At 40.0% G+C, this 14985-nt stretch overlaps 1 pseudogene; it reads right to left on the minus strand.

The window, feature by feature from the left end:
* Positions 1–538: 538 nt before the first annotated feature.
* Positions 539–12382, minus strand: LOC134742944 (zinc finger protein 436-like; annotated as a pseudogene).
* Positions 12383–14985: the final 2603 nt, after the last annotated feature.

A 14985-nucleotide genomic window follows, 5' to 3' on the forward strand; every position in this document is an offset into this window, starting at 1 on the left:
CACTTGCATACACGTTGGAACGTGACAGGCATGATGACAGATGATAAAAAAACCGACCATCTTAGCCCTACTGACTACTGAACCAGATACAAAATGACAGTTTGATTGCCTCAATTTGTTCAAATGTGTCAGTTTTGTACAAACTTCAAAAGATGTTTAAAAGCATGATGATTGATTGAGTACTAAATTGACTAATTACTGCCATTTCAGTATATAGTACATATATATACTATTGGGATATCAAATCGGAGGTTAATCATCATCTGGTATAAAATTATATACCAGATGTATAGGTTAGAAAAGATTTTCAAAATCAGCCTCTGTGATACTGGCATACGGTTCAATTTCGCCTGACCTGGGGCCCGTTTATCAAAAGCTTGTAGCTTGTAATACAAGTGGAAGTCCCTTTCTAACAAAAGCTGTCAAAAAGGGACTTCCACTTGTATTACAAGCTACAAGTTTTTGATAAACGGCCGGTGTGGTTTCCGCCCACACTGAATAAATAAAATAATAAAAAGGAATATAATAAAATGCAAACTTAAAAATTACAATAAACTTTAATACACGCTTCTTCATTATTACGTTCACAGTATTAACATACACTTCTTTCAAACTTAAACCTCTTTCGCTGAACAAATTTCAGCTTCTTTACCAGGAAAACCACTCGCTGAGCAAATAAAGTCCACGCCGAACAAATAGTTTTTTTTTTGGAGCGTTCGTGGCCTAGGCATAAGGATCTTATGCATGACAATGTAAAAAAACAAAACCTGGTGATCGGATCTGTTGGAAATCGAGCTAAATGATAGTCACGAGTCTACGCCAGCAGCGACAATATCGCAACAGCTAAAGCTTAACCTTTTGGACGCCAATGACCGATTACGCACCGTAGGTTCAACGCCATAACCGATTAATCGGTCATAGACCACAGAGCAACATGACCTACATGCATATGCATAAAGTTCAATTTCGGTTTTGACACTTCGGTGACGTGGCGTCTGGATGACAGCTATTGTGTTTGACACGGCGTCGAAAAGGTTAACAAATATTATAAAGTCGTCGTCAATAGAACTTGCAAATAATTTAAACAAATATGACAGATTTTGTTAGCGTTTGACACATAACCTAACATTTTTACGAAGGTTATTTTCCTTAAAATATTAATAATTAACATTTAATTATGCAAAAAAATTTTTTTAAGTATATAGACTGTTGATAAGGTCATGGTAGTCCTTTTAAAAAGCGAGATTACAAAGTAATGAAGGTAAAATTATTTGCAAGTTCTATTGACGACGACTTTAGCGCTGCGATTCATTAAAGAAACAAAACATGATATGTCAAATCCAAATTAAAATAAACTATCTGTGACTTCTGTCACTGTTGGTTCCAGTTGGAACCAGTATAATCTATGGGTTTACAACTTATTTTCATAACAAAATTGTGAAATTCAGTAATTCCACAGTATCTCACTGCAAACTTAATCACATCGATTCTTTACTATTATTTATTATGACCTGGTTAGATTCTTTGCTATCTCTACTAGTCATCGTTGTCAGTACATCATTTTAACCTCTTAATGGCTTGACATTTGTATGAAGAATAAACCATAATTCTTCGACATTTTATTATTCCGTCGAGAAAATTGGAAGAACCCTCTGATATTTAAACTCTGATCGAGCAGGATCGAAATAACTGGCGTTTACTCGTGTCGGAGGCCAAGACTCATTTTGGGTCGCTGCGCCATTAAGTAGTAGTACTTTGATATTTGCATGACATCATAATGTCGTAGTCCACTAAGGGATTAAAATACATGTGTTTCCCACTTCCAACATTTAATTAGCTTTTACTTGAACCAGTATTGTTGGCTAGTGTGCGACTGCATAATCCACTTGCACCTGTTCCTGCGCGTGCGCGTGCGCGTGCGCGTGCGCCTGGTCCAGGGTGGGCAGGATGTGCGCGATGGCGGCGCGCGCCTCGCCCGCGAGCCCCATCTCGCGGCGCAGGATCTCCTCCGTCACCGTGTGGATGGACTTGAACTTCAGGTTGATGCCGTGCACCTTGTACACGTGGTTGTTCAGGTTCACTTTGTAGCTGAAGCACACGTTGCATACCTGCGGGATTTCAATTATGTTATACACTCACGTCTGGAAATATTGATACGGACAAAGTGACCAAAATATGTATACACCACCTTATTGCTCATATTAAGGTATTTATATATAATTCATGGGATTTACGTTTCCTTAAGGCCGATTGTATATACTCGTATAAGTTGTTTAAGTTGCTTTCATCAGACATGTTGTTGTTGTCTGCCTTTGGCGACGAGGTTTTGTTTATTGGATGTAGGCGTCGGTAGCCACAAACAACTCTGGACGTAGTCGCATAGCACGGACACTTAAAACAACGGACGTGTATATACACGTATAGGATGTATGCCACCGGAAGAGTTTTGCCGCTTATACCTACAAGCGTTTATAAGCGGTCATAAGTTTTGATTTTTTTTGTCAATTAATAAATTTTCAATTTCGCTGTCCTTTGCAAGATTTTGCCATGCAGAATGCCATCTCAAACCGGAACCCTATAGAAAACGGTGTTACAGTTACTTACTTCGCAGGTGTATGGTCTTTCGCCTGTGTGCATGCGCTTGTGGTTCAGCAGTTGATGTTTTGCATCGAAGGACATAGTACACATGGCCACAGTATAAATAATAGTACTAGGTGCAGAAGATTCACTCTCCAACAAAACGCGTTTATTACGACAGATATAACCGCTAGGTGGCGCATGCGCGAACAGGCGTCCGTTCCGTAGCGGTGCGCGGCGATTACTATGGCTAGACCTCAGAACTGAGGGCGGCCGCATGCACTTGTAGCGGCGCGACGAAATCGAGGAGTGAGTCACGCCTGACATGGTGTACTTGAACGGCTTGTAGCTGGGGTGAATGCGTAGATGCCGTTTCAAATCGCCAAAAGTGTTAGTTACTTATTTCGCAGGAGTACCTACTTAAATCAGCACTAACCTGGCACGTAAAAGGTTTGTCCCCCGTATGCGAGAGTTTATGATTAGTCAGATGATGGCTCTGCATGAACACGCGGTCGCAGATATCGCATCTGAACCGCTTGTCGCCCGTGTGTGTCCTCATGTGCCGGTTCAAACCGCCAACCTATAGTAAACGAGGTTTTGAGGTAGCTTACTTCGCAGGAGTATGGTCTTTCGCCTGTATGCATGCGCTCGTGGTTCTGCAGTTGGTGCTTCGCGTTGAAGGACATGGTGCAAGTGGCGCACTTGAATGGCTTGTAGCCGGAGTGAATGCGTAGGTGTCGGTTCAGATCGCAACGCTGGAACAATTCCCAAGTTTTAAGGACGTAACACACCATCGCACCGCGACCTTGGAGCAGTTCTAGGAATAGGTAGTGCTGGCGTGGGCTTCCACACTATCGCACCGAACCGTCAAAACGGTGTGATCCCACCTTAGGGCCGTACCACACCATCGCACCGCACCAAGGTACTTGTGCGACGCACCCATAAGTAAGAGCGAGAAAGAGATATCGCTTGGTGCGGTGCGATGGTGTGGTGTGCGCCAGTGTTGCCAAGTGTCCCATATTTTCATGTTTGTCTATGAAAAATAGACAATTGTCTATGAAAAACATGGGAATATGTGACACTTGGCAACACTGGCGCACCTGTGCGGCAGTCTGTAAGGTAGGATCGCACCGTTTTGACGGTTCGGTGCGATAGTGTGGAAGCCCACGCCAGTACTACCTATTCCTAAAACTGCTCCAAGGTCGCGGTGCGGTGCGATGGTGTGTTACGACCTTTACTATAGACAATAGAACTATAATCATCGACAAACTTAACTGTCCTTTCGGAATTTATTATCCATTAGCTGCCTCTCTATCACTCTTTTCAATCTCTATCTTAATTTCGGTTTACTATCTTTACAGCTCACTATCGTGGAGTTGTTTTGGCAGCTGAACTACTTAAATAGCTTTACGCGGCTGAATCTTTACTTTTCACTACAGCTAACCAACCCTAACAATTGTTTTATATTCTTAAGTACGCTGTGGAGTGGATTGTCAAAAAGAAAAACTAAACAATCTATACGTTATTTAACTGTGTACCTGTATATAGTTCTTTTGTCCATGGTTTCATGTTTAATTTGCGAGCGAACAGTTTTGATAAAAATAAATTGTTTACGTCTAAGCATGCACTCGGGCTATAACGACAGAAGCAGAACCGCGAGCGGACGCAACCGACGTAGGTGTTGAAAATGCATATAGTTTATCAGATAGCTTGACCCAGAAACACGTTGACAAAGTTTTTACTGCGACATATTGATTATGTAATGTTAACAAACGTTAGCGTTTGGTATCAAAGCTAAACGAGAATATTTGAAGACAATTCGTTTTTTTAGTTACGTGTAAGCAAATTATTCGTAAAAAAATATTTGTCAACACATTTTTGGGCTAACCCGTAACTTAGATTAATTAGTATTTTTAAAATCGATTTAAAATTTAAGTTCCTAGCGGGACTCGAATCCGCAACCTTGGCTACACTTACAAATTATGATCTTTTCTTCAAGTTTCCATCACATCACAATTTCTAAAGAAATTTAAAACTTTGCTTTGTGTTACCACTATACAAGATACAGTATGAATATGGAAAATGGGAACATAATGGGAACACATGTAAAAAAAACGGCCAAGTGCGAGTCAGACTCGCGCACGACGGGTTCCGTACCATTACGCAAAAAACGAAAAAAAAAAAAACACGTTTGTTGTATGGGAGCCCCACTTAAATATTTATTTTATTCTGTTTTTAGTACTTATTTGTTGTTATAGCGGCAAAAGAAATACATCATCTGTGAAAATTACAACTGTCTAGCTATCACGGTTGATGAGATACAGCCTGGTGACAGACGGACAGACAGACAGACAGAGCGAAGTCTTAGTAATAGGGTCCCGTTTTTACCCTTTGGGTACGGAACCCTATAAATGACACTTTTTTGTCCTACTTGAATTAAAAAAGCTCGAAATTAGTACAGATAATATAACATTTCCAATTAATAATTGCAGTTTTGTACAAGATATGTTGTTCCAGATAGATAGATATATGGTATATATATATAAATGACTTACTGCAATGAACCTCTTATTGCACAGCGTACACGGGTAGGGCCTCTCTCCTTTGTGGATTAGATTATGCCTGAAATGAAATACACCTGCAGTATACAAATCTATTTTGAAGCAGACAATGAAATATCGTGACTACTTTGAAAAAAAAAACTCGTATCTTGTTCTGTCAATAAAAAAAATGTGATAACTATGTATGGGACGCAGAGTTACTGCGTTTTAACTTTGAGTAGCAGTGCGCGATACGAGATTTTTTCAAAGTAGTGATGATATATGTATTGAAATTCCTGTTATCCACCTCGATCCACATCAGGTTTTAGCTTCCGGGCTGGGTACGGATGAACACATTCTTAACCCTTAAAAGGCGGCTGTGGACCAGTGTTGGCCGAACGTTAATTGCAATTAACCATTAACCAGTACAAATTGAACCGTAAACCTTAACGGACGGTTACAGTTTACGGTTAAATTCGTACTGGTTAATGGTTAATTGCATTAACGTTTCGACCAACACTGCTGTGGACGTCATCGGAAAGTCTTGCCAAGGACGCCAACGACGGCCACAGCCGTCAGCTTCGCTAATGCAATAGGGACTTACGCGGGACTCCGTAATGTTCAATTTGCTTAAATAATCGCGATAGGCTGGCGTCCGGAGCACGGCATATTCCTTCGCCGTCTAGTCCGGCGTTCGAAGGGTTAAATAAGGAACAAATGTCAACGTTTATCAGACAAATAAATACCGCTACCGGTAACCGGACCGTGGACCCTCAGCTTTTTGATTGGATCACTAAAATAGGTCAAAAACCATGTTTTGTTATTTTTAGTTAAAGTAAAAAAAAGTAATTGCGAATCAGGGACCGGCCCGCTATCCCTTATCGGGGTTTTATAAGGGTATTGCATAAGGCTTAACTCACCATACCCTTTGCCAGACGAAACCCTTTGTTTTGGTTTTAAAAACCCTTATATAAAGCTACCACATTTGAGTGATCGGTAGCCCAAATACCCTTACAAAACCCTTATCATCCGCTCACCAACACCTTGCATATTGCTTATAAGGGTTAGCCTTATAAAGGGCTTCCCTTTTAGCATATAAGCGTGCTAATTTAAGTCGTCTACCTTGTTCATAAAGCACACATTACTTCGAATCCGAGCGATCGTCGGCGGCGACGGCGGCGTTCTTTGACTAGGCACGTATTTTCTTTCCTTTTCATACACTACCGTAGATATATACTAATCCTATCTCTTTCACGCAAAGGGAAACCTTTATAAAAAGCGCTTAAAGATAAGGGTAACCCTTATTAAGGGCTAGCCTTATTTTTGGTTAGCATTTCGGTAAGGGTTAGTCAAAGGTAAGGGTATGAATGGGCTTGCAGTTCAAAAGGGAAAGTCTTTCAATGTGTTAGCCGTGTTTAAGTGTTGCCCATTGAAAGGGTTTTATCGCGGAAAGGGTTGTCCGGTCCCTGTTGCGAATTTTTAAAAGCTATTTTCATATGTTTAGCTTTTTTGGAAATATAGTTACGAATTTTTAACCTACATATGTTCATGAATTATTTTATAGAGCTCTAGTTATTCAATCTGGTTTCGAATCAATGAAGTTACTAGACTAGAGCAAGGCAACCATATTACCCGTATCATGGTATAAAAAGCGCTACAATATTTGAATAACTGCTGCCTGAACCTACGGTACGGCTCCTTAATTGGGTCATTCTCCAGATTTGTGTCTGCGTCTAAACTCCATCAAATCATAAATGTATGAAAAGTTTGTCGGAGTTAAGGCTGACTGCAGTCATATACTTTGCGAATGACCCAATTTACAATTCATAACCCTTCTTTTATCATACTCCTTTAGTCATTAACCTCCGGGGGTTAGAGGTGGCAAGATATTATTTAGTTATGATCCCTTCACACGATAAGAAGAAGTCATAAGGTCCAGTGTTGCTGTTACCTGACTAATGACTTCTGGCTGTAGAAACCAGCGCCGCAAACCTCGCAGATGTGGTCCTTGACGCCCGTGTGCTGTTTCTGATGTACTTGCAGGTTCGCCTTCTGCGCGAATGATCGCGTGCATTGACCGCAGGAGTATCGTTTTTTCTCTGAAAAAATAACTTTCGCTTTAATACATAATATTAGGACTTAGGACGACGGACCTAGAATCAATGCTACAAAGCCTAAACTATGAGAGCAAAAAAATTGGCCTACACATGAATCCATCCAAAACTAAAATCATGACAAATAGCCGAAAGAAAACAGTAAATGTAGAGGGAAAACCGATAGAATACGCAGAAGAATATGTATACCTAGGTAAATTAGTGTCCTTTGAAGCAAATAGCAACGAAAATGAAATAGACAGACGAATAAGTATAGCTTGGAAGAAATACTGGGCCCAAAAAGAAATCCTAAAAAGGAACTATAACCTTAGTATAAAGAAGACCATAATGGACTCTTCCATTCTTCCCAGCTTAACATACGCTAGCCAGACATGGGTCTACACTGAAAAAGTAAAAAACAAAATACTATCTTGTCAACATGCGATGGACCGAAGTATACTGAAACTCAGGAAGATACAAAAAACGAGAAACGCAGACATCCGCATAAAAACTAGATTAACAGATGCTCTTAATTTTAGTTTAAAACAGAAGTGGAATTGGGCAGGACACTTGGCAAGATATGAAGATAGGAGATGGACGCGTCAAACAACTATATGGCTAGGCCCAAAAGGCAAAAGAAAGTGGGGAAGACCAAAGAAAAGATGGGCCGATGACATAATAAACACAGCAGGAAAAAGCTGGATGTATACGGCAAAGGACAGGGAAAGGTGGAAAAGAATGGAGGAGGCTTTTACCCTCAGAGGGGCCACATAACAAAGACAGTTATAGATAAAGTATAAATTGGAAAATACATTGTTAAATGGAAAATAAAGCTGTAATAATAATAATAATTAGGACTTCCCAAGTCACCTATAGACAGATTTATGCCCTCTGTAATGTAGCCTGCACTGAAAACTTAGAGAAGTAGAAATAGACCTACCTACTACTATCAGGTACTTTATAGTTCGAAGACAAAGTAGTGGAAAAAATATTTTTCAATTTAGGTATACCTATACACTTCTGAATGTCTAATAGTAATAACTACAACTACCATGGTTTGTTAATAAAAAAATCCTATGTGCTAAGATGTCACGGTTTAGGTGGCGCTTGCCCTCCGCCCTTTGTTAACCCTGGAATTACAACTGTCAGACCAGCTTTTAAACATACTTTGATGTGTAGCTATGTGCCACGTGTGTACGTAAGTATGCCGCAGACGGTGTGTCCTGTCTGCGGCATACTTACGTACACACGTGGCAATCACATAGCTACACATCAAAGTATGTTTAAGAGCTCTGTTTCACCACTGGTTTGGCAGAGCGAACCATGTGGAGAGCCTTGTCCCACTCAAGGTTTTGGCCTTAGTTTTGTTAACACCGTGACTGCAATATCATTGACACGAGACTTGTGCCCGACAGGTGCCCAACTGTGATACTAACCTTGATGCGTAGCAATGTGGTTGCCAAGAGTGTAAGTGAGAATCCCGCAGACCGGGCACACCATCTTCTCCCTCTGCTTCACCACTGGTTTGGCAGAGTGAAACATGTGGAGAGCCTCATCCCACTCAAGGTTTTGGCCTTCGTCTTGTTAACACCGTGACTGCAATATCATGGACACAAGACTTGTGCCCGACAGGTGCCCAACTGTACTAACCTTGATGCGTAGCAATGTGGTTGCCAAGAGTGTAAGTGAGAATCCCGCAGACCGGGCACACCATCTTCTCCCTCTGCTTCACCACGGGTTTGGCCGAGCGGACCATGCGGACGGGCTTGTCGCGCCGGACGAGCCGCGTGGCGTCCGTCCTCGGCTTGTAGTTGGGGTGCACCTTGAGGATCGTCGCGTCTTTTGGCCGCTTGAGGAGGATCGGTGGTCCGCGGGAGCCGTTCTTCATTATCGGATCTGGACATGGGTAAAGTAAAAGGTGTTATTACTCCTATTTTATATTCTTAGCTGGACTATACCTTTGAAATCCCAACATGGGCACAAAATATAACCAACTGGTTCCCGACATACAGCAAGAGAGGTCAAGGATACCCGAAAATTTTAATGGGAGGACGATTTCCCACCAAAGTGGATAAGAACAGCTCGAAATAGAGATGACTGGAGAGCTTTAGAGGAGGCTTTTGTCGGGAACCGTGACTAGTGAAAATTAATAATCAATTATAAAGAAAACAAACATAACTTTAAAAGAGTCAGTGATTAAAGGCTAATTGTGTATTGACTAAAGTAAAGTGTAGGGCGAAAAAATAGAATACGTGGAAGAGTATATATATCTTGACCAAACAGTGTCGTTTGACCACACAGAAAAGGAAATTCAAAGAAGAATATCTACATCGTGGAAAAAGTACTGGGGATTAAAGGAGATCATGAAAAACGGCTCTGTCCATATTAATATAAAGAAAAAACTCCACGACATGACTATACTTCCATGCTTAACATATGGTTGTCAGACATGGTCTTTAAGGAAGAAAGATGAAGAAAGAATCGCTGTTTGCCAACGCAAGATGGAAAGAAGTATGCTCGGGATAAAGATAGCAGACAGGGTAAACAACCACAAAATAAGAAAAACAACAAAAGTGGTAGATGTAAAAACCAAAATGAGAAATTAAAATGGCAATGGGCAGGGCACATATGCCGTATGGAGAACAGGTGGACGAAGCGTTTGGTGGAATGGTACCCGTACGAAGGGAACAGAGGTCAAGGACACCCGAGGAAGAGATGGAGGGATGTCTTCACCGAAATAACGGGTTTAGATTGGATGAGTAAGGCTCGTGACAGAGCACTGTGGAAGAGCTTGGGGGAGGCCTACGCCACGGAGGCGACTACTATTACCTAACCTGTAAATGTGATTAAATTATTATGTAAATGTAATAGTAGAAATAAAGGCTATTTTTATTTTATTTTTATTTTGTGTATTGACTTGTTTGTACATAAATGGTCACACTATGATTGTTGAGCCATTTAGGGCCCCAGCTAAATTGGTTGCAATACTTACGCTGTGGAACGTCCTATTTAGCTAGAAACCTAAATAGCTCAATAATCACGGAGCGTGACTTTACATTGACCAGACACGCGTATAGTGTCATAGAAATTTTGCTCAACAATTTGTTAATTTTGGTGTGTCTATGGAAGGGTCCACATTTATACCACATATGATATGTGACGTTTTCAATTAAAAGGTACCACATTGTCGCTTACCATAAGGACGAAAAGTGCTTGTATCTTTATACGAAAAACCTGTCAGAGCGTCCTTATGGCAAGCGACAATGTGGTACCTTTTGCTTGAAAATGACACATATGTGTACAAACACACGCAAGGCCATTATCCTTTTCATACTTACAGCACGTAATAGTTGTTGCTGTCTTTCCTTTTCCATCACTAGAGCTCAAGGTTTCAAAGTTGTCTGACTTGGTTAGTACTTTCAGTTTTCTAACAATAGTCTTTTTCGTTTCCTTGAAAACTTTGATATCAGACAACTTTGGTTTCTTAAATTTAGTTTTCTGTTTCTCTTTGGGTGGCACATAATCATCATCATCATCATCTTGGAAGAAATCATCATCCAGGTATTCTGCCTGCAATTAGATTAAAATTTAGAAAAAAAAAAACAAGTCAAAGCATTTCAAAAATGCTGACATAATACAAGTAAATGTTGTATTACTTTCCTCCGATTCCTGTTATTAGTATAATATTTAAAGCATATTAAAAACCTACACAAAATAGTACTATTAGTTATTCTGTGCCAACACTGACTGTGATGAATTAAATTTCCTATAAAAATAAAATTTAAAATCTGGAATCCATGTCATGTAAAGCCTGACCAGTTATAATATATGATCATTGTCAAGAGGGCGCTGTTAATCTCATGTATGGGTGACAGATCAGTTTTTTTTATTATTTTTTTATTCCTGGTCAGGCTTTAGATGGGATATTGGCAATACCGCACAGGTGTCTTTTCGGAATACACTTATTTAATTTTTTTTATACCACATCGGTGGCAAACAAGCATATGGCCCACCTGTAACTAAACTAATTGCTTGATCCCAAAAAGTTATCATTACAATTAGACTAAGCCTAATAAAATAATTAAATTAACACAACTCACATCATAATTATTAGATTTAGTCTTGGTCCATGTCAGGTCGACATCCTCCGAGGTTTCCTTTTTAGGTTCCTCAGAGCCCGGTTCAACTTTCCTGATCACAGTGTTGGCTATGACTATATCCTTGCCATCGATGGGGTCCATCGGCTTCGGCGCATTTAAGGTGTCAAGAACTTCTATTTCCATTTCCCATTTTGGCTCAGATTTGACGGCTAGTGGTGCTATCTCACTTTTTATATCAGTGAAAGAGTCAAACGCTATCTTTTTTGTTGGAACGTTTTCATTTATTTTAATTACAGCCTTTCTCAGAAGTTTATCGGATCTGAAATATACAAACAATTAAGATATTGGCTGAATGCGCCAGCCGGGCTAGCACATGATTGGCGCGAGAGTATCTCGCCGCGACATAGACTACCCGTCCCTCTTTAATTCATACAGTTAGTAAAAGACGAATAGTCTATCTCGCGGCGAGATACTGTCGCGCCAATCATATGACCGGCCTACAGGAGCGCGATGCCAATAAAAAAAACACTTAAGAGTAGGTATAGTGGTTAGAGGGAATTTAAAGTAGGCAAATACAGTAAACTACTGCACAACCTGCGGACAAAGGTAGCGTGCGTACCCATTGCAGTCCGAAGTACATATCACTATTGGATTTATTTAAGTATATACCACAATAAATATTGAAATGCTCACCTTTCAGCAACAGTCCTAAGGAGATATGCTTTCTCCAAAGAAGTGCAGCATTTGTTACAAATCTTATCTGGCAAACCATCATTCGATGATACCTATGTGAAATCGAAAAACCCATTGTAATCTCAAGAATAAATAAAAACATACACAACTTTACGTCAATCTTTTACAATAACAAACAATAGTAGTGAGAGTACATCACTAGTTTAGGGATTGAACAACCTACCTTTACATCTGCAATGGCGGTAAGCATTTCAGCGTAATTACCAGACAATTTGTATCGAAATAGGGGACACAGGGGTTTCTTGTTTGTCAGACATATTCGACACGACTTCATGCTAATAACATCTTTTGGATCTGCCATGGTTTTAACAAAATAACAAAACTATTCTGCTGAAAGGATAGTAAGGATGCCCAAATGTCCGTGACGAAAATCCAAGACCAAGAAATCCAATATCGAAGAATTTTGATGACGGCTCGCACAGCCCAAATAATGTTGCCATTGCCACAAATAACAAAATGTTTACAATCGAAGACGTCGATACTGCGCTGCGCACTCAAATCGATTCGCGAAGCTATACAAAATAATGAAATGCAGACGATAGTGACCCTAGTGAGTATTATTATCTTTGATACTAGATAGTGACGATTGCGGCTATTTATTATTTTTATATATGTAGATAAATTTCCGTTTACAAACATATATTTGCCATTAGCCATTAAATAACATAACATACTAACATCGATTAAAATATGGTAATAAAGGTAAACGACTGACATAGACATTTTTATTTATTTTCGAGAATAAAAATTAGACGGTATTGACAGTGGTATGTGCGTAGATGAGAACAATGGGCTATGAGGAAACTTATAGCAAATTAGCAATGACAATGACCACGACCATCGTGATCATAATCCGGTTTTTCGGGGGCAAAAACGTACTCATACTAGTGATTAATTAAACATCGACTCAACTCGAGTCTTATCGATATCGATATGAATTAATTTCTAATCATAATAATTAACAACAATTGTGATTCGTCCTTGAACGAAACGTTATTAAAAAGAAAATAGAATAGTAATAGTGCGACATAAAATAGTAGAAATAGTAAATAGTAGAAATATAAAATGGAACTATAAAAAATTCCATACTAAATTGTTGCCATGTTTAAGCATTTTACGTCAAAAATGTGCCAGGAAGTGGCGCCCGCAATAATTTTCTACAATTTCTTGTCAGGCTAGGTCGCTCCAGACTACGCACGAACGCGAGTGTGGAGCCGATTTAGCTGATTAGCGAACTAAACCTTAAGAGCGTAAATTATAACTGGTTTATTACCTACTTGGAAACATTTTCCATTACTCTTAGCGACACTAGGGCTATGACCGCGAAAATCGAAGTTCACAAATTGCGGGCATCTTTCTCTGTCACTCTAATTACGCCTTCATTGGAGTAAAAGAAAAAAATCCCCACAACATGCGTATTTCGATTTTGCGGTAGACCCTCAGGGGTGCGAAACTCCTCGCTTCGGGTAAACTCATAACTCGGCTCCGTTCGACTTCGGCTCAGCATTGCTCACGCCACGCGGCTCGCACGAGTGTGGAGGGGCCTGTAGGGATGGCACAACTTGACGTCCCTTTTTTTTACAATTATGGCCTGGATGCGAGTCCTTTAAGCCAACTTGACGTCCCTTTGCGTGCACGACTATGTATGGTATAGAAAGGATGCCGACTTCCGGTTCGAGCGCCATCTTGATAGTTAGCATCGTGATTAATTACTTTGTTTTTTGCTTATTAATATTGTTTAAAGTGTAATATCGATAGCTTATTATACAGTAAACTAATGTGGTAGTGTGCAGTGAATGGAGAATTAATTTTGAAGCGCGTTTAACCACCATCTTGGAGTCAACGGCCGGTAGTCCACGTGCTTCTTGTAAAGACTAGCTATCGATTTACAAGAGCTAACAAATCACCGTACACTGTCTTGTACAACCGTACAATTTTTGTCGTTTGTAAACCTCTCAATACCTTGATACTGGCGAAATAGTCCCACTGGGCTGAAGCCATAATTTTAAAAGAAGAAGAAGAAGAAAGGATGCCAATCTCTTATGGCAGAATTGTTGCAAAAGTGACCGCTTTCAGCTTTAAATAATAGTTCCTTATCTCTCCGGTGGCGCTAGTTAGGCTCTGAAACGTGAGTATAACATGTAAGGCAACAAATAACCCGACCGAATTACGTAGGTTGTTTTTGGTAGTATTTCGGTGTATGGTGGCGCCGCCTAATTACTGTTTTTTGATGGACACTTTTCATACATAGAGATTTGGCTCCTTTATATAGTCTCCATGGTGCACGACTACAGATATTATTAACAGATATGGGTGCAAACAACCTATTCAAAAATATGCCCCATACATGAATCTAACTATAAAACTCATGGTGGGGGGAACTGACAGAACGGGATAGTCTTATGTATCTTTCAGTAGGAGTAGCAGAGAAAGGTTATTGTTTGTCCTTGTTACACCCACATTTTTTTTTATTCCTCACCGTAAATTTGTATGGTTTATAGTGGGCTACAATTTGTAGATTTAATCTACTCGACTAACTCGACCATTCATATTGTCGCTTTGCGTATGTTCTGTCCCTCACGGGCGCACGCGGTAGGCCACTTCTATAGGATCCTTCCATGGTCCCATAGCTCTTATGTCAGCGAATTAAGAACTATGGGTCATATTTTTGAGAAGTTATATCTTTGAGTTATATGCACCCATATTTTTACACTTGACTATACATAAAGTCGGACCAAGCTAACTCTGCATGGCATTGGCATTTGCAATGACAGTGTGGCAATGTCAACATTTATGCCCAATTTCTATGAAAATACGACGTTTATAACCCACTCAATAAGCCTTTTAGTGAAAGAGAAATTCGAGTCTTAACTGTTTTTTCAGGACGATGATGTTTTCCTAAGTAAATATACAAAAGGACAA

The sequence above is a fragment of the Cydia strobilella genome, chromosome 7, assembly GCF_947568885.1.
Source record: "Cydia strobilella chromosome 7, ilCydStro3.1, whole genome shotgun sequence".
Lineage (NCBI taxonomy): Eukaryota > Metazoa > Arthropoda > Insecta > Lepidoptera > Tortricidae > Cydia > Cydia strobilella.